The sequence below is a fragment of the Chenopodium quinoa genome, unplaced genomic scaffold, assembly GCF_001683475.1.
Source record: "Chenopodium quinoa cultivar QQ74 unplaced genomic scaffold, ASM168347v1, whole genome shotgun sequence".
Lineage (NCBI taxonomy): Eukaryota > Viridiplantae > Streptophyta > Magnoliopsida > Caryophyllales > Amaranthaceae > Chenopodium > Chenopodium quinoa.
In genome coordinates, this window is record NW_018744348.1 from 1,202,972 (window position 1) to 1,224,034 (window position 21,063).

At 38.0% G+C, this 21,063-nt stretch overlaps 1 pseudogene; it reads left to right on the top strand.

Annotated features, from left to right (window-relative positions):
- The window catches only part of LOC110696354, a 63,989-nt pseudogene extending 50,082 nt beyond the window's left edge, over positions 1-13,907 (top strand).
- Positions 13,908-21,063: the final 7,156 nt, after the last annotated feature.

Sequence of the window (21,063 nt, forward strand, 5' to 3'; positions counted from 1 at the left end):
ATTATTTATTTTGATCATGGGTTTTGCTAGGATTTGCTCCCTTAAGCATAACTTTTCTCTCACTTGTTCCCAAATGATTCCTACCCTTTACCCTAGCCTTACATTACAAGCTTTAAAGACCTTCCGACCTTTGTGCATAGAATTGTATGAATGTGAAAGTGTTGTTTATCAATACAAGTTATGATTTGGCATATTTCGAGTCGACTACTAGGATTGAGCGTTCACTGTTTTATACACACGAGAGTGTGAGTTGGGAGGGCATTGTTCACATAAAGGGGTTGGATGGAGAGCGATCGAGTACATCTTTTACTCGCCACAAAAATGAGAGTTGAGTGCGTGAGCACTAGTCTTGAATTCTATATGCTCTTGTGGTTTACTCTATTTGAAAATTGTTAGGGAAGATTGGTAATTAGATGGATTTGATTGGTTGATTTTGAAGCATGTTTATTTGATTTACCCTGGATCGTTTATGCTTGATTTTTACTTTTGGAGTGAAGCATAATTATTGATTCATTGATGAGATCTTTGCTTAGGGACAAGCAAAGGTTTGGCTTGGGGGAGTTTGATGTGTCTGTTTTATATAGTATTTTACCCCCGTCCCTTGGTCATAATTAGCAGTGTTTTTGGCTCTTTAGAGCCACTTTTATTACTAATTGGTGTTTTCTAGTGTTTTCGTAGATTTTGTTGACTTTTGCAGGGATTTATGCTTTTTGAGTATTTTCCCGAGTTATTTTGGAGCAATCACGAGCATTAGAGAAATATGACCATCTTTGAAGCCCAAGGCCGGTTAGAGTCCTCGAGCCGGTGATTAAGGGCTCGGTAATTGGGATTCCGAGGTATTTGGACCGAGTATTCAAGACCCGAAGAGGAAATCCGGATTGGGCCGAGAAATCAAGCCCAATCGAAGTCCGAGCCTCAAAGTGAAGCAAGGGCCCGATCGGGCAAGGTCTAGCACGATCGGGCGTGGCATGCTTAGTGATGTGCGTAGCTGATAGCGCGCCCGATCGTGCGAGCGTCTAGCACGATCGGGCGATGCTGCTGAGAAGAAGTGCAAAGAAAAAGGCGGGCCCGATCGGGCGGCCCTTCGCCCGATCGGGCGCGTGTTTTTATGGAGCCTGATTAGTTTAGTTTTAATTTTTTTTTAGGGAACGTTTATATATGAGTTTTGTAAGGAATTTTGATGACCTTCTTTCTTAGACTTTCTCTCTCTAATTAGGATTTTTCTCTCTCTTAAATTTTCTCTCAACTCTTGTTCTTAATTATTTTCCATTAATACAGATTAGTTTGGTAACGATTTCTCTTCTCTTAATCTTAGTTGTTTATTTTATTCCTTTAATCATGTCTTGCTTTATTACTTTGATTAGTTTAGTTTCTATTATGTGTGAGTAGTTTTATTTCTAGGGTTTATGGGGATCCATAAATAATATGAAGGGGTAATTTGTTGTTGTTAATTATAAATGCTAGATTAATTTCCTATTGATTGATTTAATGCTCTGTGACCAGATTAGGCCTGATCTTTTATGCATGAGTTTGACAACATTGATTCGAGATTCGACAGATGAGAGTTGATGTTTAGGTCTAGTTTCAATAGGCAGGTTAATTTATAAATGTTTAAGTCGAGATTTGAGAGATGAGATTTAATACCGGTAGATTAATTATGTGATTATAATACGTAGCGAAAGCCCTTTACAATTTGGTTAATTGATGTATTGATGATTGACTATTATTGATTATTGATATTGCATGATAATTTCTTATTGAATTGTTTTAACGCTTTACAATTGCGGCTTGTAAAAGTATAGCAATATTGAATTGATGAATCGAGCAGATGTTAATTTGATATTAAAGGCTATTTTCAATAAGAACTTAGATCTAGTAAATTGCGAGAGCCTGTTAGATCTATGTTGATTAATAAATTGCGAGAGCATGTTAATCATGTTATTTATGCAATGTCAATGATTGATTACTATGTTTTAACCTGGAGTATTATTTATTGGTGAACCTATGCCCTAGATCCTTTCATATATTGTTTTCTCCCTATTCTTAACTTTCGTAGTTTAGTTTCATATTCAAATTATATATTGGTTACCTAATAATCTAGATTATATAAGTTAATTAGGAATAGAAAGACTCGTTTCTCTGTGGATTCGACCCTACTTCCCTATCTGCATTAGTTAGAGGATTTAGGTATTACTTTTGATTAGGGGATACGACTTTACCCTGTCACTCGGCTCTCTTCTGCTCTACTCGGCTATCCTGAAATCTGCTCCGCTCTGCTCTGCCGACCCCTGGTCTGCTCTGCCCTGCTCTGTTATGCCCAGAAGCTCAAAAGAACAGGGCCTAACTGTATGATTAGTCAAGGTACAACACATTAACACTTGGCATTTTATTATTTATTAAGTGTGTGCCATGTAGGCAACTACATAATATTAATTATTATGATATATGATTTATTTTAATAGGGATTTTAGGATATATAAGTTGGATTTTGTAAGATTAAAAGGTGGAAATAATTTAGATAGATTTTTTTTAAAGATAAATAGTTAGTTTAAAGTGTTATTCAATAAAAAGTTAGTTCAGAGTTTCATAAATTTTTTAAATTAAAATTCTTGGTTTAGATAAAGTTGTACGATCAGTCAACACTCAACAATAATACTTAACATAAACTTTTCAATAAATATCTTATAATTTTATTATTAATATGAGGACCAATGTACCATTGACATTAAAATTACAACTCATCCTACAAATATCATCCAATAATAAGAAAATATGAGTAACTTCAAATTAATTTAATTGCTTTTACCATGCAACTTTGCGTCTCTTTCTAAAACTACAATAGATAGACTATGCCCTTTCCCAAACCACCCGCAACTTTGTGAGTAAACCTGATTATTGGGCGCACAGTAACCAGAGTGAAGATAGTCTAGTATCTCTCGCCCCTTTTCTGGAGTAACACACTTTAAGAAGGGTTGAAGGTACCCCTTTTTGTGAAGTTCTCCCTTTATCATTTCAAAACTGGCTGCTCGTTTTTTCAGCGCTGCCGCCTGGTGATGATCATCCGGCAGGACACCATCTGTCAGATATGCCCTGATTGGATCCATCCAGGTTGAGCTTCTGTCTAGGATTCCAATAGGGTCTTCCCCGATGCTTCTCTTCTCCATCACTTCCCAAAAAACAGTTCGAGGAGTATCACAAGAGGTGGATGATGCTAATTTTGAAAGTGCATCCGCCTGGTTGTTTTCTGATCTCGGCACTTGAGTCAGATGAAAATCTTCAAGGGATCCGACTGCCTGTCGTACTGCCTGTAAATACTTGATCATGGCCGGATGGGTTGCTTCGTATTCACCATTATACTGACTCACTATTAATTGTGAATCGGAACAGGCGTCTATTTTTCGTGCCCCTACAGCCTTGCACATGCGGATTTCGGATAGTAAAGCTTCATATTCTGCCTCATTGTTTGAGGCCTGAAAACTGAAGCGTAGAGCATACTCGTACCTGTCGCCCTCTGGCGACTGACATATGACGCCTGCTCCACAACCATTTGAAGTAGAGCTTCCATCCACATATACCTTCCAGACTTGGTCTGGAACTTAAGAGTCAGGAGGACGAGTCATCTCAACAATAAAGTCAGCAAAGGCTTGCCCCTTCACTGCTTTTCTAGGCTCGAAGGTAACTTCGAGGCTCTGTATTTCTATGGCCCATTTGATCATTCGGCCTGACGACTCCATGATGGTCAGTGGCCGCTTGATAGGTTGGTCTGTATACACGACGACTACATGTGCCAAAAAGTAGGGCTTCAATTTTTTAACAGCCATGAAGAGTGCAAGACCAAATTTCTCCACTAAGGGATACCTCAACTCGGCATTTTTCAATACATGACTGACAAAGGAGACCGGGAGCTGACAGCCGTCTCTTTCAGCAAGAAGAACAGCGCTTAACGCATGATCAGAGACGGCCAGGTACATGTAGAGTACTTCTTTGGGCAAAGGGCTGACCAGCCTTGGCAAGGAATGCAAGTGAACTTTCAATTTCTGGAAGGCCGCCTCAGCATCCGGCCCCCATTCAAACCTTGCCTTCTTCTTAATGGCCTGGAAGAAGTATAAGCATTTGTCGCCTGATCGACTTAGAAATCTTCCCAAGGCCGCCAGACAACCTATTAACTTCTGAACCTCTCGGACGGTACGAGGCGACTGCATATCGATGACCGCCTGTACCTTCTCAAGGTTCGCCTCTATTCCTCTCTGATTGATAAGGAATCCGAGAAATTTCCCAGACTCAACTCCAAAGAAACATTTCCTGGGATTGAGCATGACATGGTGCCGCCTGAGTGTGGCGAAAGTTTCTCGGAGGTCCGACAGATGATCTGTCTGAAGCTTAGACTTGACAATCATATCATCAATGTATGCCTCGACGTTTCTCCCTATTTGATCAAAGAACACAGTGTTTATCATTCGCTTGAAGGTGGACGGGGCATTCTTAAGACCGAACGGCATAACCGTGTACCAGTATAACCCTTGATCAGTGACGAAGGCCGTCTTCTCCTGATCTTTCTTCCATTAGGGAATTTGATGGAAACCAGAGTAGGCGTCCATAAAGCTCATCAAAGCATGGCCGGCTGTTGAGTCGACCAGGTTATCAATTTTAGGCAGAGGGTAACTGTCTTTGGGGCACGCCTTGTTTAAGTCTGTGTAGTCTACACACATTCGCCAGGTGCCATTCGGCTTTTTAACAAGCACCACATTTGCAACCCAGTCTGGGAAGTAACATTGCCGAATGATCCCTGCATCAAGTAGTTTTTTGACTTCGGCGGCTGCCGCCTGACTTCTTTCTTCGCCATGGTTCCGCTTTTTCTGCCTTACCGGCTTCTTTTTCGGATCCACAGCCAGTTTATGTACTGCCAGGTCAGGACTAATGCCTGGCATTTCGTGGACTTCGAATGCAAAGATGTCCTTGTATTCTTTCAATAGTTTGTGCAAATCGTCACCCAGGATCTGCAGAGCAGTCGTCCCAACTTTGACTGTTCGGTCAGGACGTGAGTCGGCTAAGATCAGATCCGTATGCTCACCAGCCGGCTGAGGGCGGAATTCGTCCGACCGCTCCTCTGCCAATGATTGCTATTTTCTGTCTTTTCTTGCGGCCCCCGTCTGGGCTGCCTTTCTCTTCTTGCCGCCTGCTTCTTGAACAGGCGCACTCTCCTTGACATTGTCAAGGTCTGTTTTTCCACCACTTGATCCAGCGGTCATAACAGTGGGTTTGATATCCGAGAGATAGCACTCTCGGGCCATCCTCTGATCTCCCCTTAGGGACCCGACTGTTCCATTATCCCTCTCAAACTTGAGCAACATAAGTGATGGGATTATAACAGCCTTGGAATTATTCAGGGTTGGTCGTCCCAGAATCATGTTGTAGGCCGAGAGTTCTTCTACTACCAGGAACCGGACTACCATGTGTCGTCCTTCCCCTTTTTCACCCAGGCGGATGGGTAAATCTACTCGTCCCACGGGGTGGACGACTCCTCCTCCAAACCCTACTAAAGGGTGGGATGCCGGATGTATGCAATCAGTCTGATATTTTAATTTTGACAGACATTTGCTACTGATAAGATCTGAGGAGCTTCCCGTATCTATAAGGATTCGGCCAACTCTTTGATTGGCCACTTTACACTCAATAACGATAGGGTCGTCATGCGCCCCCCTTATGCCTCCTAGATCTTCCTCGGTAATGACAATCTCAGGAAATGAATATTTGGAGGGCCGCTCTTGGTGAACGGAATTTACATCTAACCGCCTGATATTGTCTTTGTTACCCCTAATAGTAGGACCGCCTCCTGCGAAGCCGCCTGCAATGGTGTAGACGACTGCATCATCTGTATCAGAGCTGTCGGCCTGTTGACTCTTTTTGGCCGACTGCTTTTTCGAGGAAGTGTTCCCTGTGGATTTCTTGACATAAGAGTCAAGATCGCCTTGCTCAGCCAAGCGGTCCAGATACCGCATAAGACTGATGCATTCGTTGGTGTGATGACCAACATCTTCATGATAATCACAGAATTTTTCTTGGTTCCTGTTGCTTGAAGAACCCTTCATGGGGATCGGCTTCTCAATTGAGATCCGTCCCTTGATTTCCTTTAGGATAGCTTGGTTATCCTTGCTAAACGCATACTTTGGGGAGTATGGTTTGAATTCTTTTTTCTTCTTCTGGGCCGGCTGTTTATAGGAATCAGCCGCCCAGACCTCTTTCCTTTTCTTCTCATCTTTGTTCGACAACTGTTTCTGTCGCCCTTCTTTTTTGTCAAACCTTTTCCCGTCCGACTGTTTTGTACTACAAAGATCAGTCGCCTGTATATAGGCTTCCGCTTCAATCAAGGCCTCTTGAAGAGTCGCCACCCTCTTTCGGACCAAATCAAATTTGAATGTCGATCCGTCTTTGAGGCCTCTGAAAAAGTCCGTATAGGCTACCTCATCTGGTAACCCTTGAATCTGTATTCTCATCAGGTTAAACCGCCTGATGTAAGAACGAAGCCCCTCCTTCTCGCCCTGCTGAATCGTTCCTAAATCAAGGGTCGTCTTCTTCGCAGGGATGTTCATGGCAAAGTTGGAGGTCAATAAGTAAGCAAGCGTCCTGAAGTTATTCACGCAACCAGTCGGCAGGTTGCCGAACCATTGTTGTGCGATTCCTTTGAGAGTCGCTGGGAAACACTTGCACCAAGTGGGATCATCCAACCCTTGAAGGTACATCAGGTTGGTGAATGCCATCAAATGGTCTTCTGGGTTAGTAGTGCCGTCATAGAAGCCTACTAATACATTTTTCACTTTGGCTGGCTGAGCGGCTTCAGCAATTTCCTTGGAGAAGGCCGACGGCTGTTCCCCAAGTCTAAGCAACCGTAGCTGCCAGTCCATAGGTTGGACGTTCTTTGCTGCATGCCCACCAAACAGAGGTGGCTGCATAAAATATTGTTGTTGCGGTACAAATGGTAAGTTTGGTACCGCCTGGTCACTGTGAAAGCCGGACTGACGGGAGGTACCGCCTGACTGACTCTCATGATGCGACTGAGTATGTCTCATCGAGGTATTGCGCAGACTGTCTTGGAAGTTTGAAGTAGATACCGACTTTGACAATCGGTCACTCTTCTTCTGTTCTAGCAATAACCGAGCATCTGTGTATGTTTTCTTCGACCCGTCCGCCTGAATATGACGAACAGGTTTCCTCTTTCCTGGAGTAGGAAAACGAAATTTTGTGAAATCAAGGGCAGGCGGCTCCCACTTCCTAGATTTAGGATGAGGGGTCGCCTCTCGCCCTTGAACTAGCTTCCTCTTCCCTGAAGTGGAGGGTTTCTTAGCCGACTGTTCCTTGGCCAGAGCAGGCTTCTTGTTGAGCAACTCTTGAATCTCTCCCTTGAAGTCCCTCATGAAGGTCATGAGTTCGTTCCTTGTGATGGAAGCAAACCCATCAGTCGGCTGCTGCCGAACAGGCGGTGCGCCTGCTGGCTCACTTCCAGTTTGAAGATGTTCCCGTTCCCTTCTTTCGGTATGACGGGCGCGTTGGGCCCTTAGGGTCCCGTCTGAAGCTGTGTGAGCTTCAACTTCAAATTCATTCTCAGTATCATGGTCCGACTGAACTTGAGGGTCGTCTAGGGGACGCCTCTCTTCAGGAGTCGGTACAGACATGGATGCCATCTCAGAAGTACTCTCCCCACAGACGGCGCCAAAATGTTTCAGGGTTTTCAGATGTCCTGCGGGAGAGTTACAATTCCGATACTGGAACCGGACGCCTGTACCTGCAAAACAAACGGATGCTCCGGATGATTGGAGATCCGCCTCTGACGGTCAAGTTAGTACGTGCTTAAGGAGTAATTAATGCGGAAATTAAAGTGATTGGGTCTCTCTAGGTGAGAGTGTTTAATGTGCGTAATCCCCCTTATTGAGGATTAAGGGGGGTATTTATAACCTCGGGAAACGTGCCAATCCTAGGTTTAGGTTAACCTTGGGCTGATTGGGCTTCCCTCGGAAGTTGGGCCTAGGTGGCCGGCTTCTCCATTAGGAAAGTAAACTAAAGTCTAAAGATGTTAAAGCAAAAAAATAAAACACTAAGGGAAACAGTTTAGGTATAGCATTCACTGAAGCATAAACAAGGCATGAAATCAAATTAAAATGCGAACTTGATAGGTTGTCGTACACCTGTCAAAGATAAATTTATAACAAAACCAACTAAAAAAGTAAAGAAATTGGAGAAACTAAACTAAGTCACGAAATCGGGATAAAAAGATAGTCTAAATTAAAGTAGGAATAAAACAATTAATAAAAAGACCCATGGTTATGGTTCACCATGTTTATAGTTCTAAATCTATCAAATATCAATAACAATTCAATCAATCAATTATCTAGAGCAATTGCTACGCCTACGGTCGGTTCTTAACACTCTCAATTCAACATATGTAGTTCGGTCACTAAGAATTGTTAATAGTAGGTAAGCCTCTAAAAGTAAGATCTTTCGATTCAAACTTTTATTAACATGAATTAATCAAACTATTGATTAGATTGCAAGATTAACAATAAAAACACATTCAATTAGAAAAATCATAATCAGTATATCAATAATATCAATAAAAAACCCTAGAAATAGACTACTCTAGCATGAAATAAAATAATCAATACCAAATCTAATAAAGAAAGCATAAATGAAAGCAATATATTGAAATAAAAATACCTCAACGAATCAAAATAATAAACCCAAGAATCATCCATGGAAGAATCCATGGAGATGCCATATATAATAAATATATGGTCTTGGATCAAGATTTAAGGAAACAAGCTAAAATAATCAAACACAAAGTAAGATTATCTTGCAAAATAAGTTGATTCACTAGTCACAAGGTCTGGATAACAAGGGTTTCAATCTTAATCACAAAGTTTGATAAAGATTGAGGTTTTTCCACAAAGGAGAGATCACCAAGAACTCAATAAGGAGAAAAACTCTCATATTTTTTACATTCTAAACAAGTCACCGCTTTACATCATAAAAGATCTTCTTTATAAGAAGACACTAGTACATGAAATAAAACCTTAAACCACATTAAATCTAAACTATACAAAATAAAAGGCTAGGATTAATTACAAGATCATAACTAAAAAAGCTAAATTGCATCCCATATACGAAGAAAGTTATCTAGATAATTCAAACTGAGCCGAAATTTTTCCCGTCTTCATCAAGTCACATTAGTCGAATAAAGTAGCGTCGATTCTCTCGCATCGGAAAGCTAGAATTAAGGTGTAACTACAAAGATTACAAAGAAGCAATCACAAAGAAAGCAAATGATCATTAAGATTGAGAGAAAATCTCATTGATTTCAAAATTAAGCTTAGGTTTATTTTGTGTTGCTTTGAAATGGTTGTTGATTGATTTTCCCCTCTTTTCTTGGTTGTTTCATATGAAGATTCATCATCTTCTTAAGGTTCTCAATATAGCTCTTACATGTATGTATTCTATTCTCTTGAGTAGGTGCCCGTCCATTATTGGGAGCTCTTATAAAAAGAAAGCAAGTTACAATAAAAATTCGAAGACCTTCCTATTACATAAGATAACGGAGAGTTAATGTATGAGAAATTTACATATTTATAAGATATTAATACTATATATGAATAACAATGAGAAGGGCAAGACTTATAAAAAGTTTCTACAAGTGTACAACAGTCTAGGGCTAGTTAAGTGCTTGTTTGGTTGGATATAGGAAGAAATAATTCCTATTGACATTCAATACAACAATAACAAAGCCTTAGTTTTGAAATGATTTGGGTTCGACTAACATGAATCATTACAAGGAACCGTTTGAAAAGGAACAAGAGCATAATAAAATAATCAATTGAATAAAAGTTTGAAAAAAAGGAAAGAAAAAGGAAAGGAAAATGCATGTAATTAATAAGGGAAAATTATGTCAACTCAAACTAGCACAAGCAAAGTGGCAAGTAAGAGGTTGATTCACGAGGGAAGGGAAGTCTTTTGCAAATGATTAAAGACAAAGCTATTTCGAAATTGAGTTTGAGAGATTTGAACTATACTAAATCATGTAGCAACAAGCAAGAACGAAATTCATTCAATAAAAGATACTAGGGATTTGAGATCCACATGTAATCATAGTCAATTAAGCAAAGTGTGGGAAACAAGTGATTTAAGTATAACAAAGACTAGTAGTAGTAGTAGTTAGGAACATTTAATCAATCGTCCTCTTATTATATAACCTAGATCCCTCTAAAGCAAGGCAATGAGAAGAAACATGATCAAATTCTCAACAAATTATGATGAACACAACATCAATTCCCATGTCAATTGAATTCAATCATGGAAGCATGCTTAACATCAAGGGCGGCCAATCCAATCAATATAAGCATAAAGCAAATCTTATTTAATCACTTTGATTACCATACAAAATCACTCAAAATTCCCAAATTAAGCTCACGTTGAACAATCAAACATGTTTGACCCTAATCCCTAGCAAAGAATCTATTAAATCCTACAACTAAATTAACCAAAATCATCATCAACATTGAATTGAATTAAAGGATTGAATAAACTAAATGTAGCAATGAAAGTCACCTAACAAGATCATCAAATAACAAAATTAAATGCTGAAAATAAAGGAAAGTAACCCATTTGGGCACGCTCTAGATTAACATTTGCGCTGCCGTGAAATGCTGGTTACTGAAACGCAAACCAAGGAATGCACGCCCGCGTAGCTGATAGCTTAAGATGCCATGGGACGAGTGAACTAAGGGCAAATTGAGAAATCATGCCCTAGGTTGTTGCGGTCTTTCTTGGGTACTTTGCTTTGCCTCCAAAATTTCCTTGCTCGTGCTCTAGCTTCCCAAACTTAATCACATTGTCTTTTAAAGCTAATATCAAGCTTCCTCCTTTATCCTTGAATCTCGAAAAAGCTCGACACAACTACAAACAAGGTAAGCAAATAGGAAAGCAAGAATAACAAAGAATTGCGTAAAAGAAATAAGAAAACTATTTCAAACACACGTTTCTCTAAATTATCACACATTCACATAAAGCAAGCATTATTGCCTAAAAACGCAATAAAATAAGCTAGAAATTACCAAAAACGAAAGAAAAATACTACCCTAGTAGTGCCATAAATGACACTCATTAGTAGCGTGATAAATAAAAATAGTATACAAATCAAATTTAAGAGAGGTTTACAATAGTTATAAGAGGATACCATCTCATTAACATTCAATTCACATGAATCGCGTGATAAGGAACCATCCCTTAACATTCACAACATATTTGGTAAGAGTATTTTTAGGGCTAGAAACCGATTCAATTAAACCATTACCGTTACCAAATGTTTGGTTAGAAGGCTTGGATAACTATTACCCTTACCTAAGAGTAATGATTTCCACCTATTTGTTACCGCTCTACAGCTAAGGTAACAATTACCCTTACCCTTCTCAAACAAAAATAAAGAGATTTGGGTTTAGGTGATTCCTTTCCATATTTAAACTACACAAATAATAAAATAACCGTGAAAAGATTTTTTCCTTCTTATTTAATTCCTTTCTACTCACTCTGTTATGTACCAAATTCTCACGACAAAATTATTAATAATAATGGGGCACAATTAAGGGTAAGCTTGAGTATTTGATTAATGGCAATCCGATTACAACAAACTACAATGGATAAGCATAACTTTAGGCTATGAGTCTCTCAGTAGTGACTTGAGGCCACAAACCTCACAAATAACTTCACTCAATTTCTGGATGCCTTTCTTACTCCTCAACTACAATACATATACTCAAGGCTTAACTAATACATGTGATATTTCAATAACCAGAATAGAAACCCACAAATTATATGATTAAAGGAGGCTACTTCCTTTCCTTAATTTCCTTTTAATTGGCTTTGTCTTGTTGCTCTTTGTTCCCTGCCTCTATTGACCCTTGTTGAACCTTCTTTGCGCGCCTCGTATACACCAAAAGTGGTAGTTGACTTGCGGTGTTGACCCTGTTGACCCAATCCATAACACACTCCATTTCTAATATTCATACCAAGCGCCCCCTCAGATTAAATTCATTTTCTTAGGATATGCAAAAATTTGCTTAGTTGTATGTAGGAATTTCTAATTCCAATGGGAATTGCCGGGGGGAGGGGGGGGGCTAGATGCCTATAGGTGACTTTTTCCATCAAGCTTTGTTAAGAATAAAAATATCTTTGAGTATTTTTAACAACTTTATGACAAATTTTGGGGTTTATTTTTGTTACAGTCATTACAGGCAACATCCACGGTTGCGCCCTCATTCTTTATGTTTTTTTAAAGGAAAATTTGACAATTACCACCTACAGTAGTTGGTTTTTTTTTTTTTTTTTTTTTTTTTTTTTTTTTTTTTTTTTTACCACCAACAATTTTTCAAAACATTAAAACTTCCCACCTACTTGGCTTTCAGCTCAAATGTGACGTCATATGGGGCCCACTAACTACCTTTTTCCTCCCTTTCTTTATTTTTCACTCGATTTCTCATTCCCATGTACTGTATTCCTCTCAAAATTGGGGAAACACTTCAATTCGTGAAATAATTAACATGAATACTACTCTGTAGTTTTCCCTCAATTTTGAGAGGAGTACAATATAAGGGATTGAGAAACCGAGTGAGGAAGGAAGAAAGTGAGGGGAAAAGGGTGGGAAGGTAGTTAGTGGGCCTCACATAACATCACATTTGAGTTGAGAACCAAGTAGGTGGGAAGTTTTAATATTTTAAAAAATAGTTGGTGGTAAAATTCAAATTTAAAAAAAAAAAAATTGTAGGTGGTAAAATGGCAACAATTGTAGGTGGGTATTGTCAACAAATCCTTTTTTAAACTAGTTGACTAGCTCAAGTTTGACACTTAATGTTCATTATATTAATAGTTGTTTGTTACTAGTCTTACTACTTGGTATCATTGGCTTAGAGATCAAATAAAATACCTTAAATTAAAATGAACATGCTATAAGTTGTTGTACATGCCTTTTGAAATAACACACATCACTTGCTAAGAAAAAAGTAATAGTGTAACTGGATGGGTTGGTTGCATAAGACATTATGAGTGTTGCCTTAATTAAGTTCTAACTTTGTTGTTGTCATACTATGTCAATGTTACTATCCACATGCTCTTCTTTGTTATTATTTCTAGCAGAATCAAACTCAAAAGCAACTTACAATCTAAAAACTTCGATTTAGCAACTCACATTATTTTTTTCTTGCCAATTGATGTATTTGTTGTCTTTTCTAATAAATTATTTTACTGAGTGAAACAACTTAGGGGCCATACTCTGTGCATTCCTACCATATGTTTATGCATTGGCCCTATAATATTGTGATGCTTTGGTTTTCATTGACAGGGTCTAAGTGGGTGGTGCTAACGAAATCGTTTGTTGAATTTTGTATATGGGGATGGGATAATGTTCCTAGGACACTACTCATGTATTACACAAATTATTTATCCTCTTCTGAGGGCTACTTTCACACTGTGGTCTGTAACCATAAAAATTATCAGAATACTACTGTAAACCATGACCTTCGGTATATGAAGTGGGATAACCCTCCGAATCAACAGCCTGTCAACTTAACCCAGGAGCATTTTGATGAAATGGTACAGAGTGGTGCTCCTTTTGCACATAGATTCTCTATGAATGACCCCGTTCTTGAGAAGATTGATCGGGAACTTTTAAGGAGAACGGATGGCTACTTTGCCCCCGGGGATGGTGCCTGGGAAATTATGTTCCTGAAAAGGATCCATGTGCTCGTTTTGGGAATTCAGATGCTATAAAACCTAGTATAAATACCAGAAGGCTTGAGAAGCTTTTTCTTTAGCTCCTTGATTCAGAAAAGTTTAGGTCTAAACAATGCAGGTAGCTGTCATAGTATGATGCCCTGTTAATCGATTATTGTCATTGACAACTTAAATTCATAATATCCAAATATCTGCGGAGTAGCTGACTAGTTAGCATGTGTCTTTAAATTGTGCATAATGTCATCAATGAATATTTAACATAATAAATGCTCTTATTTTTGTAAAAGATTTAGCATAGATATACTTCAGTTTGTATTTCAATTTTTGCATAATGTGTTTATTGCAAAAACTTGGGATAACTTTGATAACATTAAGGGTGCGTTATATTCACTTGATTTTCAATTATTTGAACTTATATGGACTTATCTGAACTTAATTTAGTTGTAATTTGAATTAGATAACCCTTATTAGAGATAATACTTATTTTTTATACCCTGAACTTATTTTTTATGCCCTGAACTTATTTAAATACTTCTTCTGTTAATACTTGTAACAATTTCCTAAAATGGAAATATCACAATATTTGCAACACACTATAAATAGAAAGTTATTTTTGAGAAAAAATATATTATTTCCCTTGTTTAAAGCACATGGTTCATCAAATTATACTCCTAACATCCATTAATCTCATTTTAAAGTGTATTACTCCCTTCGTAACGAGTTACTCGCAACAAAGAGGGAGTTTGCGGACTCCTAGGTAAAACTTTTAAGGGGGTGAATTAAAGAGGAGGGATATGTAATTAGGAGAGTTAAAAAGGGTGGGAAAAAAAGTGCTCCCAATTTTTAAGGAGACTTTTTATTTTATTTTATTTGCCCTTTTTTTCCCTCACTTTTTTGATGGCAGCTTTAGGAGGGAAATTTTTTTTTGCCTCAATTTTGGTTCCTTCCAAACTTTTCATGAAAATTTGAAAACAATTCAAATCAAATTCAAAATTTTCCCACAAACCCAATTTCACAACCAAAAGCCCCTTATTTAAAGGGGAAACTCGTTTCATACATAATCATTCACCATCACCGAAATTTTTTGGGGTTGGGGGAAGGGGGGGAGGAAATCGAATTCCATAGTTAGATTACAGACCAGAAATTACCATGCTTTGCAAATTACAAAATCCATCTTCAACTAAAATTAGTCATGATTTCTAATTGCTGAGTTAGTAGCAACATTAGTTGTTTGTACAAAATTAGGCTCCATTGAAAGCTCAAAAAAAAAAAGCAAGTCAGCTCCACTTCATCACCTCACATATTAAAAAAGGAGGACTCATGGAAGAGGAGTTTGATGAATTTTTCAACATCAGCCAAATGCTCATGGAGCAGGACACAAAAATGCAGCACAACAGAGATATGGAACATTTATCCAACAGTTCACAATAAGTTTCAGACACAAATGAAGCAAGTAATCAGCAAGATACTGATTCAACATACCAGGGGACTCAGAATTAGAGCCAGAAGTGGAAAATCAAGAAGCAAACAATGCAAGGCAAAGAAGAGAATTGAACATCAAGGAAAAGAGGCTGATAGTAGATGCCATATTGCTTAATATGGAAGGGACTCACTTCCAAGAGGGCTGCTGTCCTCATTGGCAAGAAAGCATGGTGTACACAGATATACAACATGCAGATGGTTTAAAGAAATTAAAAAACACATTTAATTGGGAGATGTTGTAGATGTCAGGAGCAAAAAATTAGGCAAGACAGGTCCCAAGCCTAAGGAATACTCTGATGAGTGGCTTATGTCTGTGCCTCTTTACAATAGAACCACAAATAGGAGCTATGGTGCAACACTTAATGTCAATCATGTGGTCATACACAAGTTAAAGAAAAAGGAGACTTAGGGCTATCACAGCAACCAATCACCCAACATTAAGTGATAATCACAAAGTAGCAAGGCTAAAATGGGTGTTGCAGCAAAATAACCCAATTCCAAGTGAAGGAGACCCAACATTTATGGATATGCAACATCAAATCTACATTGATGAAAAGTGGTTCTATCTGAACCCAGAAATAAGGACCTTTTATCTAACAACAAATGAAGAGGTACCATACAAAGCACAACAATCAAAGAGGTTCAAGTTAAAGGCAATGTTCATGGGGATGATAGGCAAGCCTCTTTATGCTGAGGATGGGACTCTGCTTCACTTAGGGAAGTATGGGATTTTCCCTTTTGTGAAGTATGAAAGGGCAAAGAAAAAAAAAAGCAAGAATAGAGAGGAAGAACGCAGCGCCAGCCAACAGGGATTGTCGCTAGGATATGAGCCCTATCGTCTGGCGACAGAATTGTCGCTCGTCGACAGAGACATATCTTCGGCAATAGGCTTTGTTTTCTAGACGCCAGTTCCTACATGCCTCAGCAGCTGCATGTGTTCTTAGAATTTTCCAGTTTTTCGCAGTATTATTTCGATTCTAGTTGTGAAAGATATTCCTTAAATTTTCTACGTGTAAAAATCCTATGTTTTTTACTCATTACATATGGTTTTTCCAATGAGAACCTTTTTTTATGCATATGACAATAATGTTAATCAAAATTACGCACATGAAATACTTAGAACTTTTCGAGTCTCATCCACTCATTCTAAATCATTGCCGAAATAAATTTCAGGAATTAAAATAGAAATCCTCCCCAGTGGAGTCGCCAAAAACTGTAGGGAATATTTCAAGCATTACCCCAAACTTGAACCCCACTGTGATCATACACTTAAGCATGGTTGCGTCCAAAGGGAAGGAAGCTAGAGCAAAAGAGTCGCCAACAAGTTTTAGGAACTTGTAAACCGTTCACAGGGTGAAGGTTACACCCCTTAACGATCCATGAGATCGTTAATTCCAATAGGTCTGGAACCAAAACTGGAAGTTTAGGGATGAAGGTACAAATCCAATCTAAAAGAGAAAGAACCTGCCCTAATAATAGGCCTCTACTTTATTCTTCTCGTATTCATGTGCGCTTTCTGACTAACATGCAATCAATAGGTTAACCCTAGACCTGTTTATCTATGTTGGTTGAATATTAATGCACAAACAAAACTATTATTGGCGATCACTTGAATTATAATCAAATTAACCTAAACAAGATTATTAATTATCTTATTAAACGTGATTACAAGTACAAATTCCCTTAAAAAATGCATAAAAGGCGTGATCAAGTAATAACAATAAATATAAACAAGCAACATAATAATAATAATAACAATGATCATTAAAATAATCATAATTATGTTAAAAATAAATCATAATAATAGCAAGATCCTAAGCATGATAATAATAAGATTAATAACAAACCCTAGCCTGTCACTAAACATAAAAAATCAAAGCTTTAACCCTAACATGGTACTAACATGCTATTAGGAAAGAAATAAAAGGCACCATAAAAATCATAATTTATATAAGCAAATCACCCTAAATATCATACTAAGGAAAGCATCCTAACATGATACTAGGAAAAGCATCCTAACATGCTCCTAGAAACCAAAATAACAACCTAAGCATGATTTCTATATCAAAATATCAATAAAACAATTAAATCACTTACCTGGATTCCTCGTACCTCTTTCTAATAACAAAATACACACGTTAGTAACTTCAAGGAAAATAATAAAATTAAAGAATTAAATTAAATAATTGAAATAGAGATTTGGGACCAAACCCTCAGAAATATCAAACCTTTCATGTCTAGGGCGAAGGAAACTTCGAACTTGGCTAGGTATGTCTAGTGCTAATGTATGAGGAATTGTGTTTGTAAAAGGCTAGGCTAGAAAGAGGTAGAGAGAGAATAAGCTTTAGCTTAGAGGGAGAGAAGAATTAGAGAATTCTGGTTGAGAGTTGATTAAAAACGGAGGTCTAAGGACGCCATTTATAATGAAAAAAGTTCGGATTATGATACAAAAAAGAGTCGGAGTTTGAAGAGGAATAAAACAACGATGTCTCCGCAACTGCCCCTGTCGCCGCGCGACAGTGTGCAGCGCCGCGCGACAGAGTCTGTCGCTGCAAGACAATTTTTTGCGGATTTTGTTTTTATCATATCTTTTGATCCATAAGTGCAAATAAGGCATATAATATGTAGTTGGAAAGATCTTGAAGTCTACTTTCAACCCAATTGGAATTAAATAAAAATCTTTTGTAAATAAAAAGATATGGCCGAAATAGTGGAAGGGTGTTAGTTTTGGATAGAGTTTCATATTCCATTCATATCTTTTCCGTTATAGCTCGGATTTAATATTATAATATATCATTGGAAAGATAATTTCAAGATATATCCAACCATATAAGATATAGATAAATATTATGAGGCACAAAAATAATATCTGAATATATTCCATCTTGTACAAAACAAGGATTCTAAAAAGGAGTAGTTTTATTCAATTTCAAACTCTTTGAAACATAATTAGCAATCCTAACTCCATTAGGATTTAAGAGAACCTTCTAGATTATTCTAGAAGACTATAATCAATCCTAATATCTTTAGGAATGATAATTAATAATAGGCCCTCCTCTAGATCATTGGGCCGTATGTAAGAACCAAACGTGGCTCAGTTTAGTATTTTGGCCATAACCTCCTCATTATTCATCGGAATTGGGATTATAATATATCGTTGGAAAGGTCTTTTCAAGCCCTATACAACTACACTATTATTAAACCTTTATCACGGACCAAACTAAACTAGAATGCACGTTTTTCATAAATAGGGTAAGAAAAGAAATATTTTCAAAAACAGAAAGGAGATATTTTAATAAAAACATCCTCATCACTAGACTTTTCACACTTTCGCTTCATTCGATAATCAAATGACATGAAAGGTATTCATCACTAGGTTTGGTTTTGGGGAGACACAAATGGGTGTCTACAATTACATAATGAATGTTGCTAGGTCAAGGAGCTAAGCACGATATGCGGTGCATGAAACAATTAATATTGCTTAGGTCGGGAAACTAAGAAAGTATATAATGTTTTCATTTGATGAATGTTGTCTTGAAACATGATGAAACATGCACAATGTTGAAACAAGATTTCATGAAAAATGGTTCTTAAAGGGAAAGATGATATGTATATGGATGTGTGAGTGAAGTGTGTGAATGTGATACTAAGGCTGGCTGCAAAGGTTATGGTGATAGATGTATATGTGAGAAGAGTCAAAGATGATGACTCTTTAGGCTGGGTAAGCTAATATGATGTGGGTTCAAGCCCCCAAGTCTAGCTCTTAATGGGTAGCAATAAGCATTGGAAATTATTTGACTCGATCATGCATATAAATGAGGCCGCACCTCAATGTAAGGTTGCCTACGTATCCGTTACAAATCACCAAACGTAGCTCTAACCGAACTTTGCACAAGTGTATGTGCACCTCAAAGAGGTCATTCAAGGGTTGTAATGGTTAAGCTGATGGTTTAATGAAGAAATGGGTAAAAGGCTTAAGACCCGATAGAAGCCCCCAAGATATGCAATTGTGTATTTGAAATTTTGGAATTTGCAAGTTTTATTTTTCTTATTCTAATTCCTTTTTCTTTCATTCTTTTGAATCAATGTAGGCAATCTCAGATCCTAGGTCCATCACTCACTTAGCATTCATGTTTCTCAGGCACGGTACCAAGCACTCGATGAGAGACGTAATTTGAGACGTGATCATATTGAAGACATTGGAACAATTGCCTTTAGAATTTTTTTTTGAGCTTGCTTTCTGACTGTTACATAAATTGCACACCTTCCCATCCTAGGGTTAAGTGAATGTGGGTTGAATAAATAAGGTTAATCGTTGGACAAGGCTCAAAGTGGTTGACGAAGAAATGGATATGTGATTGAATGGTTAATAGGGAATGACAGGGTTGCAAAGGAGCCTCAAGTCATTGGTGTACCTTGTGTTTAGTTTGGTAATTGATTTTTTTTTGAATGAATGAATGAAAAATGCTATGGTCAAGATGTAAAGGAAATATGCTCATTTTATTAATGGAAAAGGTGAACGAAACACATGAAACATATAGAAATTCAAAATGGAAAACCTATGCTAGACATGAATAGGGGAATGAAGATGAATGAAAAAAAAAAAAAAAAAATTCATGGAATCTCGCACGAAGGATCTACTGTGCGCCTTGTGTTCATTACTTCTTGCCGCCTGGAGGGACATGAAGTTTGTTTGCATCCACCAAGTCTTGAATGACATCCTTCAAATTCTAATATGGCTCGGTAGAGTGGCCCCTTCTTTGATGGTACTTGCAATGGCATTGGGGTTTCATTTGGCGTTCCTTTCTTCAGGTTTTGGCTCTGGAAATGGCCCAATAGGTGTGATCAAGCCTTGACCGTAAAGGCGATTAAAGGCCGCATCATAAGTTATTCCTAAAAGAGTGTAAGTTCTCCTTTTTTTGTGCAATGGAGCATTAAGAGCTAACACTTCATTGAGATCAACTTGGCTTATATTATTGGTAGTTATTCGTGCTTAGAAGATAAAGAAGAAGGATGGTCGTTCTTCTTGTTTTCCCAAGTGTTATTAATGTTACTACCAGCAGTCTTTACTAGCTCATCCTTGATATTGATGCCGATGTTGTATACAACTTTGAAAATCTTCAGTGGACGAAATTTGAGATGTTCCCTATACTTGTGAGTCGGATTTTGAATAAAGAGGCGAACCATCTCTCTTTCTTTGGGAGGATCTACCAAGATTGAAGTCGTTTCCCTCCACCTGTTCAGATAAGCAGTGAATCCCTCATTTTCTTTATGTTTGAGAATGGAGAGTTCACGTTCAGAAGTTTTAGTTTCAATGTTACACTTGTAACGATTCATGTAATTGTCGGTGACATCTTGCCAAGTCGCAGTACGCTTGGAATATAGGTAATAAAACCATTGTTCGTAAGAATGCTCTAAGGAGAGAGGGAACACTGTAGGAAAGAGTGTTATGTCCATTCCCTTAAGAGCCATGGTTGCAGAGAACGCCTTCAAATGGAATATTGGATTGTCAGTAGGCTTGAAATTTGGAATATCAATAGTGGAGAACTTTTTAGGGAGTCTGTCTTTCAAATCTAGAGGAGTGGGAGGCTGTTCCACAAAAGTGAGATCCTCATAAATCTTACTCATCTTTTCCTTCAATTTGTCAAGGGTAGAAACAATGACCTTGTTTTGTTCCATGGTAGTGACCCTAGTTGTGAGCGTTTGTACCATGGCAGCGAGTGTCTCGATGGTTTTGTTGAGGTTCTCAACGTATTCCTTAGTGGCCATTGGAACAAACTAAAAGTAGTTTGAAGTTGAACGCCTAAGAGA